Raw genomic sequence first — 6,824 nt, 5'->3', positions numbered from 1 at the left:
GTAGCGAGGATGGCCGGCCCTAGGGCCACCTAGGCGTGAATTTGTTTAAGGTGTAGAAGCTGTTGCCAACACAACAACCACACCCTAAGTTAGCGAGTTGCATGACCCAGTGTCAAGGAATAGTCCGAGAAGACCAGACAACTTGACAACTGCACTGGCTAACCATTACCCCGAATACGATCCGCAAATCACCCTGCCCGGGGATCGAACCCGAGTCTGCTTGCTTGCGATGCGAGCAAGATGAACATTACACCACAGGTCGCCGCAAAATCTATTCCCATGCCGGGAATCGAACCCGGGCCTCCTGGGTGAAAGCCAGGTATCCTAGCCACTAGACCACATGGGACACTACACTACATCGCACCACCAGACTATAAAACAGAGACGCTATGAGAGAGAAAAGAAAAAAAGAGAAAATAAGAAATAAACCAAATGAGACAACACACAAAAGACACAAGAAAGAGAGAGATGGGAAGATAGATAGAGACTAAGATGAGTGAGATAAGAGCGAGATAACAGAGATAAAACGCAACGATTTACGATACAGTACTCTACTGGAGAGATAGAGTCTACACAAAGGAGAGAATGAGACAGAAGGCTAGGGAGAGATAGAAGAGACACGAAAGGAATAGAGAAAGATGGAGAGACAATGGGAAGCGCAGAGAATAAAGAGAGACGGGTGGAAGAGACAGTCATATGAGAGAAGAACTGGTGAGAGATAATGGAGGGTGGAAAGACAAGGTAGTAAGAGACTATAAAATGAGAGAAGGAGAAGTGAGAGACAATGAACGAAGAGGCAGTGGTATGAGAAAAAGGGTTGGTAAGAGAAGCGAGGAGAAAGATTGCCTTTTAAGAGACAATAGAGTGAGAGATAACGAAGGGAGGAGAGACGGGGAGTGAGAGACAATGAAGGGATAAGAGATGGGGTAATGAGAGAGACAATGAAGGTAAGAGAGACAGAGTAGTGACAGAGACAAAGGAGGGAGGAGAGACAGGGAGTGAGAGAGACAATAGAGGCAGGAGAGACGGGTAATGAGAGAGACAATGGAGGGAGGAGAGACGGGTAATGAGAGAGACAATGGAGGGAGGAGAGACGGGGAGTGAGAGACAATGAAGGGTGGCGAGGCTGGCTACAGAGAGAGACAATGGTGGGAGGAGAGACAGGATAGTGAGAGACAATAGAGAGAGACAAAGGAAAGTGATATGAGGAAGACTACACCTTTTTCACCTTTTTTTATCTATCATTACATAAAATTACACCAGCTCATCAGCCCCTCGTCAAGTCACTTGTCAGCCCCCCGTCAGCCCCCCCGTCAGTCACTTCTGTCAGCCCTCGTCAGCCCCCCTGTCAGTCACTTCGTCAGCCCCTCGTCAGCCCTCCCGTTAGTCACTTCGTCAGTCACTCGTCAGCCCCTCTATCAACACCTCATTAGCCCTTCTGCCACCTTCTCTGTCAACCCCTCGTCAGCTCCTGTCAGCCCCTCGTCAGCCTTTGTCAATCCCTTCATCAGTCCCTCAGCAGCCCAGCCGTCAGTTTCTCAGTTAATTCCTCCAACAACTCCTCGTCAGCCTCCGTCAGGTAGGTCCTTACAGCTGCAGCACCGCTCACCTACAGCCCTCCCATTAAGCCTGTTGTAGGTCCAGCTCACACAATGGCCGGGTGGTCAAGGGCCCTCACACAGGTAAACACACACACACACACACACACACACACACACACACACACACACCACTGAAAACCGCCTTATCTGTCTGGGTACTACTACTACTACTACTACTACTATTACTAATACTACCACCACCTAGCTGCTCCAACAACAACTACCACTGCTACTACTACTTCGGTCACCACCAATACCATACTCTTGTCGACATCACAACCACTACTACCACCATCACCACCACCACCACCATACTCTTACCAACATCACCACCAACATCACCACCACCACCACCATAACAATGAACCCTTCTGAATCCATCATCTATAATCCTAGTGGGAAGAAGAATGAATTAGGTATGTGCACCCGAGTGATGGATCAGCCAGTACAAGAAAGCTTCAACACCTTTCGATATTCCTCTACACGTAAACAAACTCCTTGGCAGTCCTTACAGGTAATCCTCCTCGAAGATTAGAGAGAGAGAGAGAGAGAGAGAGAGAGAGAGAGAGAGAGAGACAACATCTACGAAAACAAACAGACAGACAGACAGACAGACAGACATGAAGCTGCCAACACTCACGGGACAGAGAGAACGAGAGAGAGAACGAGAGAGAGAGAGAGAGAGAGAAAGAGAGAGAGAGAGAGAGAGAAAAGCACCCCCTCTTGAACGACAAAATTTCCTTCTCAAACATGAAATCTCACTCCATTTTTGTGGTGTGTATAAAGCCTTGGGTCCGCCGACAAGACCGCGCTGAAAGGCCCCATCTAATTGCCTGTCTATAGCATGATGAATAGCTTCCATATTGAATTCTCGTGAGCCGTCAGATCCTCTTTTGTTTGCGCGTCACAATCTGTCAAGTCGTCTATTGAGGCGTTTATAGGCCATCTCGGTTAGGTTGTTTGGGCACCGGCCGCGCCCTGACAGTCCCTATTGTTCGCCGCTGACGTGTGGGCCCGTGGAATTGGCTTTCCATGCATTATGCTTTTCACGGCGATTCTCTGCTTCTTTACGGCGGTGCTGGGTGTCTGGGCGATAAACCAGTTTGTTTCTTTATTTACTTCCCTCCTGCAGGTGTGTGCTTCCATGTGTAAGAAAACGAAGAGAGGAGCGGAAGATTTACAGTTTATCGATGATGGAGGTGGTGAGGCGGGGATTGGCTGGATATCAGGACACAGGATCGGTTGATGTCAGATACACTTGTGTAGGATGGGGAGAAGACCTGCTCTCTCTCTCTCTCTCTCTCTCTCTCTCTCTCTCTCTCTCTCCTTGAGTCTGAGGACCTGGCGGAGGAGACTAGTAGAGGAGATGAGAGTAAATTAAGAGAAAGGAGGAAAAGGGGAGACTGTGGTTGTGAGGAGGAGAAAGAGGTAAGGGAGGAGAACTAGAGTGAGGCTGATGAAGTAAGAGAGAGAAGAGAAGGAATTAAAGAGAGATAAAGGAAAGATAGTGGAAAGAAAGAGTGAAAGAAAAGGGTGAGAGAGGAAGGAAGGGGGAGAAGGAGGGTGAGAAAGGGAAAAGTGTGAGAGAAAAGAGATTAAAAGAGAGAGGGAAGGGTATTAGGATAAGAGGACATGGGATGAATAGGTAAGGAGAAAGGATGAAGGGTTAAAGTGGTGGGAGAAGAGAGGAAGGGTGAGAGAAGAGAGAGGGGAGAGAAGGTGTGGGAGGGAGGGAGGGAGGTAGGAAGGGAGACATTAGCATAACGCAGTCGGCTGTGTTGATGTGGAATGACATTTTCATTATCATTTATGGCAGCTGAAATATGGTTGTGCAGTATTTTGACTCTTATATACTTTAATAATATGTTTTAACTTTTCCTTCTCATTTTTTCCTTCCTTCCCTCCTTCCTTCCTTTCTTCCTTCCTTCCTTCCCGTGACAGTCATAGTTATCATAGCGAACATAATTTTTCCCTCCACTACCGCCAAGGGGGAAAAAGTATGTCGAATGCGTAAATTGAAGGGAAAAAAAAAACAAGAAGAAAATTTTTAGGGAAATATTAACTTATTTTTAGATTTGATATTAAAATATATTTACGTAGAAATAATATTAGCAATAGATGTTGTTTTATTAGGTGATATAATTAGTGGAGGTGAATCAGGTGTGTGTTATAGACTACAGGTGTTCTCGCTTTGTTTACTTCTCGAAGACTCTAGTCGGTTCAGTGTTGATAGCTTTTATCTTTCTCATTTTTTTTAGCATTTATTTACCTGACGATCTCCTCTCTTCACATCTACCTCTCTCCATCACTCCCTCTAATTCACCTTTCTCTCTCTCGCACAGTAGCACCTGAGACCCATTGTCCCTAAGGACCCAACCAATTTGATCACAATAGCCTCCCATAGACGACCAAGATAAGGTAAGAGGAAATGAGATGATAGATGAAGAAGAGTGATGAAACAAACACCCCCCTACACATCACAACACCCCCACACATCACAAGATCAGACATCACAAATAACACAACACCCCACACCCCCACACAACACCCCACATCAACACACTGCCAAGAAACACACTCAGAACACCTCTACACATCACACAGATTCTCACATCACAACACTTCTACACACACTCTATAATTAGTTCTCACACACATCACAACACCCCCACACATCACAAGAGACTTATACATCACATCTCACACACATCACACAACACCCCCAGACACATCATGACACTCTACATATCACAACACTCCTACACATCACAACACTTAAGACATCACAACACATCTTCCCCACAGCTGAACACTTCTAGAGATCACAACACCCTACACATCACAACACTTCAATGAGACATCACAACACCCCCACACATCACAACACCCCCACACATCACACCCTGAGAGAGGTGGTGTACCAGTGTGACAGGTTGCGTCTCCCTCACGACAGAAAACCTATAAAAACATACACTTGTTCCCCATTTGAGTAACGAAGACACGCCGTCATCCACCAAGAAATATCTCCTCCTTTAACTCCTCTCTTTCTCCTTCCCATCTTCTTATTCTTCTTTCTCTTCTTCACCTCTTCCTACTTATCCGCTTCTCTTCCTTCGCTCTTATCTCCTAGACCCCTTCTTCTTTCTCCTCGTGTTCTCTCATTTTCTTTTTTTCTTCCTGCTGTTCTGATTCTGAATTTGTTCGCTCTCTTTCTCCTCTTTCTTCTTCTCCTGTACCTCTTCCTCTCTTCTTCCTCCTTTCCCACAATTTTTTATCTTATTTCCAATCCTCCTGTTTTTTCTTTTCCTTCTTCCCTCCCAACCTCCTCCTCTCCCCCTCCTTCTCCTCCACCTCACCACCTGACCTGTCAGTGATTGGACAGGCATGAATAGCACCTCACTGACGAGGGAATAACAACAACAGCGGTGTCTGTGTGTATGTATGTAAATATGACGATGATTGGTTGTATGTACTCCGAGGAGGTTGTCAGGTATAATACTATTACTATTACTATTACTATTACTATTACTATTACTAATTATTATTATTATTATTATTATTATTATTATTATTATTGTTATTGTTATTGTTATTGTTATTGTTATTATTATTATTATTATTATTATTATTATTATTATTATTATTATTATTATTATTATTATTATTATTATTATTATTATTATTATTGTTATTGTTATTGTTATTGTTGTTATTATTATTATTGTTATTGTTATTATTATTATTATTATTATTATTATTATTATTATTATTATTATTATTATTATTATTATTATTATTATTATTATTATTATTATTATTATTATTATTATTATTATTATTATTATTATTATTATTACTTTCTTACAATCGTTGTTTATTGCTTTTACGTATTTATTCATCTATTTATCTATCCATTATTTTTCATTATTAATTAGTTTTTTTTTCACCTTCGTCTCACTGATCACAGCGGCACAGGTGTTCTCGTCGAGGCCTCCTAAAGGTCGTGTACCCCAGACACGTGTGAACCTCGCACCTTGGGTTCCTCCTGCAGGCGGTGACTCTCATTTGTCGCACACCTCAGTTTTTGTCCCCTCAGGTAATTACATGTTAATTACTCCTCTCCGTAAGGTGAACCTGGGGTGTGGTGGAGGAGCTCACGGGTGTGCTGGCGCCTGTTTATACCTGACAGGTGTGCGAGTGTATTGGTTTAATTTTATTTTTACAAGAGAATATGTATTATGTATTTGTTATACAAGTGGATGTTTATTTGTTGGTTTGTGTTTGTTAACGGACTAAAGGAGAGTGTAACAAGTAAGTGTACACTTTTACCTGGGATAAGTTACCTGAGATAATGGGCGGGAGTTTACCTGAGTCTTTCACAGCGAACAACGAAAACATCTCATTATTTATCTGGATTTTTTCCCATATATAATTAAATATATAATAGGTATGTCCAGCATAGACTCCTGAAAATATAGGAAACATTTACCAGTTATGATGAAGAGGAAAAAAAAATTCCCGTGACACTTAACACAAGTATCACCAGGTAGTCAACGCCCCTAATAACTCCTATTGTATTCTGAAACGTCGGTAACTGTTGACTTTCACTTAAGAACATCAGAACATAAGAACATAAGAAAATAAGGAGTCTGCAATAGGCCGGTTGGCCTGTGCATGGCAGCTCCTGTCGAGAGTTACTACCACTCTCTATCATCCATGAATCTATCCAGTCTCCTTTTGAATCTTTCCAGCGTTCCAGCACTTACTACATAGTTGCTAAGCTTGTTCCACTCGTCCACCACCCTATTTGTGAACCAGTTCCTTCCTATCTCCCTCCTAAACCTAAACTTATCCAACTTAAATCCGTTGCTTCGAGTCCTATCCTGCTCGGATATCATAAGAACTTTATCTATATCCCCTTTATTGATTCCTTTCACCCACTTAAATACTTCTATCATATCTCCCCGCACTATTCGTCTTTCTAGGGAATGGAAGTTTAGTTTTTTTAACCTATCCTGATATGGAAGGTTTCCAAGTCCCGGAATCATTTTCGTCATTCTTCGCTGCACCGACTCTAGTGAATTGATATCCATTCTATAATAAGGGCACCAGAACTGAACCGCATAATCGAGGTGTGGCCTGACTATCGCAAGATATAGTTGCATTAAGACCTCTGCACTCTTATTACTTACACTTCTAGATATAAAACCCCAAAAAAACAGT

At 42.8% G+C, this 6,824-nt stretch overlaps 1 non-coding gene across 1 annotated transcript; it reads right to left on the bottom strand.

Moving 5' to 3' along the window:
- Window positions 1-274: 274 nt before the first annotated feature.
- Trnae-uuc lies at window positions 275-346 on the bottom strand. Its single transcript has one exon. It is a non-coding gene; the product is annotated as a tRNA-Glu (tRNA).
- Window positions 347-6,824: the final 6,478 nt, after the last annotated feature.

The sequence above is a fragment of the Homarus americanus genome, unplaced genomic scaffold (genome assembly GCF_018991925.1).
Source record: "Homarus americanus isolate GMGI-L3 unplaced genomic scaffold, GMGI_Hamer_2.0 scaffold1024, whole genome shotgun sequence".
In the NCBI taxonomy this organism is placed as follows: domain Eukaryota; kingdom Metazoa; phylum Arthropoda; class Malacostraca; order Decapoda; family Nephropidae; genus Homarus; species Homarus americanus.
Note: the sequence above shows the minus strand (reverse complement) of the source record. Positions and strands in the feature narration are given on the sequence as shown.